This window comes from Oncorhynchus keta, chromosome 35 (assembly GCF_023373465.1).
Source record: "Oncorhynchus keta strain PuntledgeMale-10-30-2019 chromosome 35, Oket_V2, whole genome shotgun sequence".
Lineage (NCBI taxonomy): Eukaryota > Metazoa > Chordata > Actinopteri > Salmoniformes > Salmonidae > Oncorhynchus > Oncorhynchus keta.
In genome coordinates, this window is record NC_068455.1 from 49,118,340 (window position 1) to 49,131,631 (window position 13,292).

A 13,292-nucleotide genomic window follows, 5' to 3' on the forward strand; every position below is an offset into this window, starting at 1 on the left:
TCTCCAGCCTTGTCCTCATCAACACTCACACCTGTGTTAACAAGAGAATCACTGACATGATGTCAGCTGGTCTTTTTGTGGCAGGGCTGAAATGCAGTGGAACTGTTTTGGGGGGATTCAGATCATTTGCATGAAAAGAGGATTTTGCAATTATTTGCAATTCATCTGATCACTTTTCATAACATTCTGGAGTATATGTACATTGCCGTCATACAAACTTAGGAAGCAGACTTTGTGAAAATGTATATTTGTGTCATTCTCAAACTTTTGGCCACGACTGTACATCCATCAGGCTCCAGGTTCCATAGTGTCCCTATATTACAGTGAGATCGGGGGTATTGACAATTTTTTGTTTGTTTTGGCTCTGTACTCCAGCATATTGGATTTTAAATTATACAATGCTTATGATCTTAAAGTGCAGATTGTCAGCTTTAATTGGAGGGTATTTTCATCCATATCAGGTGAAAAGATAAAAAATTACACCACTTTTTGCACAGGGGACCAAAAGTACAGAGGTCAAAAGCACTTATCAAAGGTTTATTATGTGGTCCCATATTTATAGCAAGAAATTATTAACTGTAAGTCGCTTTGGATAAAAGCGTCTGCTAAATGGCATATATTATTATTATATATTATTAAGTTTGTGACTCTACTTGATGGAAGGATTTTCTGTTTGTTTCGGTTGTGTTTCAGATTATTTTGTGCTCAATTGAAATGAAAAGTATATAATGTATTGTGTCATTTTGGAATCATTTTAAAGAAACACTTCTACATTAATATGGATGCTCGCATGATTATGGATAATCCTAAATGAATCGTGAATAATGATGAGTGAGAAAGTTACAGATGCACAAATATAATACCCCCTCAAACATGCTTACCTCTCCTGTTATTGTAATGGTGAGAGGTTAGCATGTCTTGGAGGTATTAAGATGTTTCTACAGCTTGATTGGAGTCCACCTGTGGTAAATTAAATTGATTGGACATGATTTGGAAAGGCACACACCTGTCTATATAAGGTCACAGTTTACAGTGCATTTCAGAGCAAAAACCAAGCCATTAGGTTGACGCAATTGTCCGGAGAGCTCTGAGACAGGATTGTGTTGAGGCACAGATCTGGGGAAGGGTGCCAAAATATGTCTGCAGCCTTGAAGGTCCCCAAGAACACAGTGGTCTCCATCAATATTTAACGGGAAGACGTTTGGAACCACCAAGACTCTTCCTACAGCTGGCCGCCCTGCCAAACTGTGCAAATGGGAGAGAAGGGCCTTGGTCAGGGAGGTGACCAAGAACCCGATGGTCACTCTGACAGAGCTCCAGAGTTCCTCTGTTTAGATGGTTGTCCTTCTGAAAGATTCTCCCATCTCTGTAACACTTCACCAATCAGGCCTTTATGGTAGAGTGGCCAGATGGAAGCCACTCATCAGTAAAAGGCACATGACAGCCTGCTTGGTCTTTGCCAAAAGGCACCTAATGGACTGTCAGATCATGAGAAACAAGATTATCTCATCTGATGAAACCAAGATTGAACTCTTTGGCCTGAATGCCAAACGTTACGTCTGGAGATGGTGAAGCATGGTGGAGGCCTCATCATGCTATGGGGATGTTTTTCAGCGGCAGGGACTGGGAGACTAGTCAGGATCGATGGAAAGATGAATGGAGCAAAGTACAGAGAGATCTTTGATGAAAACCTGCTCCAGAGCGTTCAGGACCTCAGACTGGGGAGAACGTTCACTTTCCAACAGGAAAAAGACGCTAAGTACACAGCCAAGACAACGCAGGAGTGTCTTCGGGACAAGTCTCTGAATGTGGCCCAGCCAGTGGCCCAGCCAGAGCCCAGACTTGAACCCGATCGATTATCTCTGGAGAGGCCTGGAAATAGCTGTGCAGTGATGCTCCCCATCCAACCTGAAAGACCTTGAGAGGATCTGCAGAGAAGAATGGGAGAAACTCCCCCAATAAAGATCTGCCAAGCTTGTAGTGTCATACCCCAAAAGACTTGAGGCTGTAATCGCTGCCAAAGGCTCTTCAACAAAGTACTGAGTAAAGGGTCTGAATACTTAAGTCAATGTGATATTTCATTTTTAATAAGTTGCTAAAATTTCTGAAGACCTGTTTTTCCATTGTCATTATGGGGTGTTGAGTGTAGATTGATCAGGGGAAAAATGTAAACAATTTTAGAATATGACTAACATACTGTAACAAAATGTGGAGAAAGTCAAGGTGTCTGAATAATTTCCGAATGCACTGTGTAAGTGAATTTCTCCCAATACCTTTGGTCCCATAAAATGTTCAAAAAGTGCTGTAATTTATAAACGGTTCACCCGATGAGGATGACAAAATACCCTTTATTTATTGCTGCACTTTAACCTCAGTCATTGCATGATTTCAAAAGTGCTGGAGTACATAGCCAAAACAACAACAAAAAATGGGCACTGTCCCAATACTCTGGAGTTAGTATTGCTAAAATTGCAATTCCAACACTTTTCAACCTCAATTTTATTATCTAAATTCTACATTTTAAAAACAGTGATTTTCAAACACTATGAGATTTGCAGTGGCATGGAGAGCAAGAAAATACCCTCCCTTAGGCATTTTTAGGGCCTTCTTTTAAACCACAGATGCTGGAGTTAATGAACATGAGGTTGATAAGTGCTGTTATTGTGAAGTGGAAATGTCTAGGTGCAACAACGGCTCAGCCGCGAAGTGGTAAGCCACAGAAGCTCACAGAATGGGACTGCCAAGTGTTTAAACATATGATATGGACTAATGAATTGTATATATTGGTTGTGCCGTATTAAGCTGTGCATCTGTATTAAAATGTCCTGGCCTTTTTCTACATAGGGGTTTTTGTTTCACTTAAAGTGGAAAATGCATGTTACCTTGTTCCATTTCAAATCCATTTACTGGGTCTTCCACACACGGTATGAAATAGATAACCTATACTACAGATATAAAATGTTTTGGTAGAGTAAAAACATATCGGTTTGCTAAAGGCATCCAAAGGAGACTTTGTGAGCATGTCAATATGGTGGTGTTACTATAAAACTCTGCATTAGTCATCCATTCTATCTGGCCACTCGGTGGCTAGCTACACTGTTAGACACACACATCAAGTTTTCTCATGCCAAGTTGTTAGCGGTTTCAAACTGAAAAGAAACCTAACTATTCACGTCTCATAATCTATGACTAAACGTAATCACAAGTACAATTACCAGTCTTTTCAATCAACAAGTATGGAAATATGGGAGAGATTTATCAGGTTGGAATCCTCCCAGATACCCCATGTGGAACTCTAATGCCTGTGCTGACCTGAACCTACTGTGCTGGCTCAGATTGTCCTCTGTTTCCAACAACTGTGGTGGATGCATAACAAGGCCAGCCCAGTACAGCTCAGCTTTGGCCCGTTAGTGTAAATCAGCCATACATCTACCCATCAGGTGGCCTCCTATGGAAGGTGTCATGTCACATCATGGTCCCATGTTAACCACCTTTACGGTGTACATAGGACATACTGTACGTGTTACGCACACTGTACACCTGGTTCTTGTGTTGATCCTTCAGACTCCGCTTCTGGGCCAGAGTTCCACTCAATAGAACCTTATAGAAAACCACCCACTTGCAGCCCTGCTTCCATCTGCAGAATCAATTATCTCACTGCTATTTTTATCCCCAATGCATTCCGGATGTGTGTTTTGAGCTATGTGATGCATTTAGAGGGGACCATTTGATTTATTTCATAAAAAATGTTTGCGGATTTGTTTAATAAATGTCCAGATTTTTGCCTTAAATTGTTTTTGGGGCTATCCATTCCACTTATATTTTTGAGATGCTCAATACATTTTGGTGGTTCTTCTTTTACCTTTTTATTCCCTTTCCATAAATTCCTTGTATTTCTCCTGCTTGTGTCACGTTGTGCTCCATAGCATTTCTCAGTGGCTACTCTTGCATTCTCCCTGGAACTCTAGCATCGATGGGCTAACAACAGACGCTACTGGAAGGGAGCACCAGCCGTTTTCTCAACAATGGTGAGAGCATGCATGCAGATGGCCAGCACATTTTGCACATCATTTGTAAATTATTTCAAAATCGCTAAATCTATTCCGAGGAGAGCGATGGAATCTCCATGTATTTTGTTTTCTTGGTACATAATCGTTTCCATGTTGCAAAGGCATGTAAAACATGGGAGAGGAGATGGGAGGTGGGGGTGAAGGTAATCGTGTCATAAACAATGTTATATCGCCACTGTTAACCATCATCAAATTGTTTAAGGCACTACAGGCCTATCATGGTGAATTATTGCATGTAATGTATATCACAGTTTCCTTGACAGCACGACCCCTGGTCTAAATCTAAGAAACATCAGGCATATCCGTCAGCGAGGGTGTATTCACTTCCAGCAGGTTCACTATTGGTTGGGGGGGCTACGTGGAACTAAGATGCTACAGTACAGTAGCTCCATGTCCATGGAGATTTGACAAAATCTTTTTTTCTCATTCTACTGTAAGGACTTGAGCGGACGGTTCCCCAGTAATACTTATAACACACCAAGTATTATTGTAGAGGTAACCATGCCTGCCCCAACCCCCTAAACTACAATAGCATATTCTCATAAACTTCTCAAATACCACAGATTTACAGGTGCAGTATTTCTAATTTTCATGCAATTTAATCATGCAAGGAATTGTCTCTTCCATCATCTAAAAGGGGTATTTTACTCAAAAACCATTTCTTCATATATTTTTATCAGTGCACCGTTAATATATTAATAATTATTTTGCACATTAGAGCGACAGAGCTAGCCTGATAGAAAGCTTGTGTTTTCTTCATGAAAAGTCTTATGATCATGCCAAACTCATCATGGCTTATACTCTTCGTTGGTTTTGGGCACTGGGAGACTGAAAGCAATATATATTGAAAACATAAATGCTGACCTGCAAACAAATGTATGGGCTGTATCAAAAGTGGACTAATGAAAATATTAACAATTGTAAATAAAGTTTTACTGCTTAATTGGTTGTTTAAAATAGTGTTTTACTTGTACATGTAATACTTTTTTTCAGGTACTGTACACGTAGCCTTAATAACATTGGCACATTGACAATATTTTCCTAATTATGTATTTATAAGGGATATTTACACAGCTCTTTTTCTCGTCAATACATTTCTATTTTTATTATTATTATTCAAATGGAATGTATGTGTAGGAACATACACTATCATTCAAAAGTTTGGGGTCACTTAGAGATGTTCTTGTTTTTAAAAGAAAATGACATTTTTTGTCCGTTAAAATAACATCAAATTGATCAGAAATACAGTGTAAACATTGTTAATGTTGTAAATGACTATTGTAGCTGGAAACGCCTGATTTTTAATGGAATATCTACATAGGTGTACAGAGGCCCATTATCAGCAACCATCACTCCTGTGTTCCAATGGCACGTTGTGTTAGCTAATCCAAGTTTATAATTTTAAAAGGTTAATTTATCATTAGAAAACCCTTTTGCAATTGTTAGCACAGCTGAAAACTGTTATGCTGATTAAAGAAGCAATAAAACTGGCCTTCTTTAGACTAGTTGAGTATCTGGAGCATCAGCATTTGTGGGTTCAATCTCAGGCTCAAAATGTCAATAAACAAAGCACTTTCTTCTGAAACTCATCTGTCTATTCTTAATCTGAGAAATGAAGGCTATTCCATGTGAGAAATTGCCAGCAAACTGTAGATCTCGTGCAACGCTGTGTACTACTCCCTTCACAGAACAGCGCAAACTGGCTCTAACCAGAATAGAAAGAGGAGTGTGAGGCCCCGGGGCACAACTGAGCAAGAGGACAAGTACATTACATTGTCTAGTTTGAGAAACATACACCTCACAAGTCCGCGAATGGCAGCTTCATTAAATAGTACCCGCAAAATACAGTCTCAACGTCAACAGTGAAGAGGCCTATAGGTTCATTCAGAATGACTGATGTTCCACTTAGAAGATGTTGCTTATACAGATCACAGGAGGCATAATATTCAGGATTTAAATGACTGATTCTTGGGTTGTCCTCAAGAAAGTGGGCTGTATCTAGATGTATGTTTTATTAAATATTCAACACTTATTATCCCTTTCCACCCACTATGACTGTAATATTTCCATTTCTAAACAGATTTGGCAAATGTAAAAGCCAGTTTATTTAATTGACTGGTTTTGGGGTAAGTTACCAGAGTGGAGTGAGGGCAAGGGGAAGTGTCAATCCATGTGTTGCCATGCTAGGTTCTTTGGTTGGGCATGATTTTCATGACTTATGACTTGACATAGACTCGACCAGTGGTGACTCGGACTTGGACTCGACCAGTAGTGACTTTTTTGTAAGAATTGTTATTATTTGCATAATGTATCATACTAGGAATAACAAATGTTAGATAGCTTTATTATTTAGATATCTTTACAAATGTGCAACACAATGTACAGTATCAGTCAAACGTTTGGACACACCTACTCATTCCAGGGATGATCTTTATTTTTATTATTTTATACATTGTAGAATAATAATAGTAACCAAAAAAGTGTTAAACAAGTCAAAATATATTTGAGAATCTTCAAAGTAGCCACCCTTTTGCCTTGATGACAGCTTTGCACACTCTTGGCATTCTCTCAACCAGCTGCATGGGATAGTCACCTGGAATATAATTCAATTAATAGTGAAATGTATTTCATTCTTAATGTGTTTGAGCCAATTTTATTTTACTAGGCAAGTCAGTTAAGAACAAATTCTTATTTTCAATGATAGCCTAGGAACAGAGGGTTAACTGCCTGTTCAGATTTGTGCCTTGTCAGCTCGGGGATTCAAACTTGCAACCTTTCAGTTACTAGTCCAACACTCTAACCACTAGGCTACCCTGCCACTCCAATCATTTGTGTTGTGACAAGGTAGGGGTGGTATACAGACAAAGCACAATTTGGTAAAAGACCAAGTCCATATTATGATAAGAACAACTCAAATAAGCAAAGGGAAACAACAGTTCATCATGACTTTAAGACAGGTCAGTCAATCAGTCAAAAATCTAAGTTTCTTCAGGTGCAGTCGCAACAACCATCAAGCGCAATGATGAAACTGCTTCTCATGGGGACCGCCACAGGAAAGGAAGACCCAAAGTTAATTTGAGTTACCAGCCTCAGAAATTGCAACCCAAATAAATGCTTCACAGAGTTCAAGTAACAGACACATCTCAACATCAACTGTTCAGAGGAGACTGTGTGAATCAGGCAGTCATGGTCAATTTGCTGCAAAGAAACCACTACTAAAGGACACCAATAAGAAGAAGTCTTGCTTTAGCCTAGAAACACAAGCAATGGACATGACCAGTGGAAATCTGTCCTTTGGTCTGATGACTCCAAATTTGAGGTGTTTGGTTCCAACAATTTGAGACGCAGAGTAGGTGAATGGACGATCTCCGCTTGTGTGGTTCCCACACGAAGCATGGAGGAGGAGATGTGATGGTGTATTGCGGGTGTCACTTTCTGTGCTTTATTTAGAATTCAAGGCACACTTAACCAGCATGACTACCACAGCATTCTGCAGCAATATGCTATCCCATCTGATTTGCAATTAGTGGGACTATCACTTGTTTTTCAATAGGACAATGACCCAAAACACACCTCAAGGCGTTGTAAGGGCTATTTGACCTAGGAGAGTGATGGAGTGCTGCATCAGATGACCCTAACCTCCACAATCACCCACCCTCAACCCATTTGAGATGGTTTGGGATGAGTTGGCCTGCAGAGTGAAGGAAAAGCAGCTAACAAGTGCTCAGCATATGTGGGAACTCCTTCATAACAGTTGGAAAAACATTCCTCATGAAGCTGGTTGACATAATGGCAAGAGTGTGCAAAGCTGTCATCAAGGCAAAGGGTGGCTACTTTGAAGAATCTAAAATCTAAAATAGATTTGGATTTGTTAAACCCTTTTCTGGTTACTTCATGATTCCTTGTGTTATTTCATAGTTTTGACGTCTTCACTATTATTCTGCAATGTAGAGAACACTGAAAATAAAGAAAAAGAAGGTGTGTCCAAACTTTTGACTGATACTGTAGATCAAAAACATTTTGGATTGCAGCTTTGAGCACTACCAAGGGACTAGTGACTTGACTCGTGACTTTAGTATAAAAGACACTGATTTAATCTCGAACACTAGAGATTTGGGACTCAACTGCACTACATTGCTGGTCATTTGCTAGTGGCAGCAGTCAGAATACAGTCGTGTTTTTGTTTTTAACCTTACTCTAACCCTTACCATAACCACACTGTAGATACCTGAACCTAACCTTACCCATACCCCAATCTTAACCACCCAAGATAATTTATTTTTGCAAATCCAACATTGTGGAAAGCCTTCTCTGTCAAAACACACTAACACAATAACTGAGCAATTTGGATGTGTACCTAAAAGTACAACGGAAAACCTTCTTAGTAAAGATCTGCTTTTCTTTTTTGTTCGGTTATTTTGTTTCCAAGCTATCATTTCCAAGATTTATGTCACTGACCTTGAAAAACAGAGCCACTGAAAGAAAGAAATGCAATTCTGAAACAAGCAAACGTTGACGGTGAGAGGGAAGCCAACAATTTAATCCCTGCCATATCAGAGGTACGGCCCCTTGTGGACCAGAGGCAATGTAAATGTTCAAGCAGTCTATCACAGTTGGCAATGACCTCATGCTTAAAATGTTCATTCAACAAACATGTATTGGATGGATAACCAAAATATATTTCTGTTTTGATCAAAAAACCTTCCACAATGTATTTCAGAAAACGTTGAGTCAAATAGTCATGAATCACATTTTTGAAGTGTATGAAGATCAAAGACGGTTTGATGAAGTTGTTATTTTGTAAAAAATAGACTCAGTTCGAAGGCCTTATTTCAACACTAATAAGAAAAAGTTGTGTTCGAACCTTTGAAGTATTTTTTTGATTCAGTCTCTGAACAGTAGCCTACACAAACCAAATTGTTTTGATAGCATTAGGAATTGGCCAATTCTAACGGTTTGATCTTTGAAACCTTTTGATTATAGGAAGCATGGATGCTTCCTCAACATGTTTCCTGATTAAATGAGGTAGTGTTTTTAAGAACTCTCTTTATGCTATATAGACTGAAAGTAGGCCTAAAGCATATATGTGCATGTTACTGTATATGCATCAATCAGTCAAGAAAATAACATTTAAAAATATATATTTTCTACTAAAGCACTGTTCCAACACTGAGAGTACAGCGTTCAATGTTGTAAGTGTGGAGTCAGTATTTATTAAGAAGTTACCCTTAAAATGTTACATTTCACTCTGGTGAAATTTCACTGAAAACATAGTATACAGTAAAACACACTCCATAAATCTCCATTCATATTCACAAATAGTGTGGGATAACACTGGCTCTTATCTGAGTAGTTACAAACAGCTGTTTTTTTATACAATGGCTTCTAGGTCTATCCAAACGTCAATTTGTGATCTGCAGGTGGTTCAAATTGTAAGTAATCTGTCAATTTCTGGCATGAGTTTATTGCGTTGGGCATTAGAACTTGTCCTATAAAATACAATACAATTTAATTATTTTCTCCCAATATATGTGCGCGATTATATGTATTGAAAACGTATTATATCCTTGGTTGTAAGGAGCTCCTGCAGCCACCTGAAGTGAATAGATGCAGAGCAATACTTTTTACAATTACTTATAGAGAATTAGAGTGGGCTAAAATCTCCAAAACCACTTTCAACTATTAAAGCATATGCAACAATATAGCACCAAAATCCAAACATGAAGGTCAGCATTTCTCAATCTGTCTCCCCAATTGTTGAGACACATTTTCATCACTTTTTCTTTTCAGAGTTGTGTGGTTTTCCAGTGGAGGTATGTGTGACTGAATGGGGTTCGAACCCAGGTCTCTGCATGCCAGGAGACTGTTACATAGATAAAGTACCAATCACAATTTTGGACACACCTATTTTCTAAATTGTAAAATAATACTGAAGACATCAAAACTATGAAATAACAAATAAGGAATCATGTAGTAACATAAAAGTGTTAAACAAATCAAAATAGATAAAACATTATTCAATGTAGCCACCCTTTGCCTTGATAACAGCTTTGCACACTATTGGCATTCTCTCAACCAGCTTCATTAGAAATGCTTTTCCAACAGTCTTGAAGGAGTTCCCACATATGCTGAGCACTTGTTGGCTGCTCTTCCTTCACTCTGGAGTCCAACTTATCCCAAACCATATTAATTTGGTTGAGGCGGGGTGATTGTGGAGTCTAGGTCATCTGAAGCAGCACTACATCACTCTCCATAGCCCTTACAATGCCTGGAGGTGTGTTTTGGGTCATTGCCCTGTTGCAAAACAAATGATAGTCCCACTAAGTGCAAACCAGATGGGATGGCATATTGCTGCAGAATGCTGTGGTAGCCATCCTGGTTAAGTGGGCCTTGAATTCTAAATAAATCACTTACAGTGTCACCAGTAAAGCACCCCCACACCATCACACCTTCTTCTCCATGCTTCACGGTGGGAACCACACAAGCGGAGATCATCCATTCACCTACTCTGCGTCTCACAAAGACACGGCGGTTGGAAATAAAATATAAAAAGGACAGATTCCCACCGGTCTAATGTCCATTGCGCGTGTTTTTTGGCCCAAGCAAGTCTCTTCTTATTATTGGTGTCCTTTAGTAGTGGTTTCTTTGCAGAAATTCGACCATGGAAGGCCTGATTCATGCAGTCTCCTCTGAACAGATGATGTTGAGATGTGTGTTACTTGAACTCTGTGAAGCATTTACATGTATTTTGGCTGCAATCTGAGGTGCAGTTAACTTATCCTCTGCAGCAGAGGTAACTCTGAGTCTTTCTTTCCTGTGGCGATCCTCATGAGAGCCAGTTTCATCATTGAGCTTGATGGTTGTTGCGACTGCAATTGAAGAAACTCTCAAAGTTCTTGAAATTTTCCAGATTGACTGACCTTCATGTCTTATATTGATGATGGACTGTCGTTTCTCTTTGCTTATTTGAGCTGTTCTTGCCATAATATGGACTTGGTCTTTTATAAAATAGGTCTATCTTCTGGATACCACCCCTACCTTGTCACAACACAACTGATTGGCTCAAACACATTTAGAAGGAAATTGATTCCACCTATGAACTTTTAACAAGGCACACCTATTAATTGAAATGCATTCCAGGTGCCAATGCCAAGAGTGTGCAAAGCTGTCATCAATGCAGTTTAACCCTTTTTTGGTTACTACATGATTCCATATGTCTTATTTCATAGTTTCAATGTCTTCACTATTATTCTACAATGTAGAAAATAGTAAGAATAAAGAAAAACTCTTGAATGAGTAGGTGTGTCCAAACCTTTGACTGGTACTGTATATTGTTGTATTATCCATGCTGTGTTAGCCCTCTGAGCTAGTCAGGCAGTAGCTCAGGGAGCTAATACAAGAAGATTGAGAACAACTATCTGCTATTGTATTTCAAAGCCCCTCATCTTCTTCAGAATGTGTGTAGTCATAGTTTGACATGTTTTCCGTAACAAGGAACAAATAAATAATTTGGCGGCCCTTGTTTTCGCCTTCTCCACTAACAAGAAGAGGAAAAACCTAACAAGGCTGAATTAGGAAACTCCAGCAAATCGTCCAGAAAATAAATCCAGCAATGTTCCCTTAACCCCGCAATTATCATCAAAACGCAACACAAATACTGGAGCACATAAACCAATGAATGTTGTTATTTCCATTCAGTCATAAAGTGGTAACGCCGATGGTGGGGCATATCGCACAATGAAAAATTAATAACTGCATGGTTGGCTGCTGAATACATGTTGGCAGTATATTTAGGCTGTCTAGTTACATCTGATTCCTTGGCCAGTCTGAGAATTCTAGGGATGCACATTGATTTGGCCAGTCTAGCAGCGGAGCAATCCCTGGATGCTGACTGATCAAATCTGGAATTCTTATGTTCCTGAAATAATTTCCTATGTACATCTGATCCTGCGGTTTATTCTCAAAAGGGAAAAAACCTCTGTTGGTTTATGTAAGATCTCCAAGTATGTTACACATTTTACAAGACAGTAGTCTGGCCTAGGTTAGTGTAGTCAGGGTGGAGGGGGAACTGAAGCATGCGAACAGAACACTCACTCCCCGTTGATAACGCCCACAGAAATTGATTTCCAGCGCTATCCTGTTTTTATTATTAACTGGGGTGTGGTGGGAGCATGCAAGCAATACTACGACACAATGAAAAGCTAAATTCTAGTTGTGTGTGGGGTTCAAACGCAGGTCTCCTGCACATCAAAAGTGCATATTAGTCCGCTAAGCCAAAGCTAAGGCCTTTTCTTAGGGCGCCAATGCAACTCTTCAGGTCCCAGGCAAGGTTACTCATCACGTGTGATTGGTCACTGAACCACCATCGTTGCACAAGCAGAATATTGACTTGGCCCTAGCATGTTTTTTCTTGTATAGGAATGGGGCCATTTGAATTTGTAACCTTGGTTGCATTCTGCGGTAAACCAGAAGCACGCAGTGACTTGATCTCATTTTCACTGAGCAGCATCAATCCCAGCAAACTGACATCGGTGTGTTTTGGTTTGCGTTTGAAAGAAAAATAACTGTCATTCTTATTTCCTGATTTGAAATGTCCCTGATTGATAGCCATTTTCTGGTCCTTTCTTGCAAGGGTCTTCCTCTCGGGAAAAGTTAGCTGGACTTACATCTTGAGATTGGAGGGAAGTAGGAAGGGAGGATAAAAAACGTGTGGGGCAGGAAGAGATGTCCTTGGGAGACCCTGCTGCTTTATAACTGGTGTTTTATGACCCAAGCGGCAGTTTTTGTTTAAAATAACATAACGTTTAATGAGGTGAAACATGGGTCTCACTTTTACCTGTGAAAATAACGGCACATCGATGTTGTCACTATTGATATGGGGCTGCCCTAACAAAAAGATAAACACATGTCAAATTTGCAGTTTCAACATGTCAAATAGCTGTTTGCTCATGTTGAGCTTACATTTCACATGTGGAACCATATTTTCACGTGTATTAAATTTAGAGTTCATATGTTTAAAGCACCTTTTCAAATGTGAGAAAAAAACGTTTGAAATGTGTGTTTTTTGATGTTCAAATGTGAAAATCAAATTTGCAGTTTCACATGTAAGAAAACTCCACGTGAAAATCTGTGGTGGTGAGATAGTGTTATTCTCCTCACATGTGAAAATGTACTGTTAACATGTTGCGGTAGCAATGTTTCCACATATTTTATTATAAATTC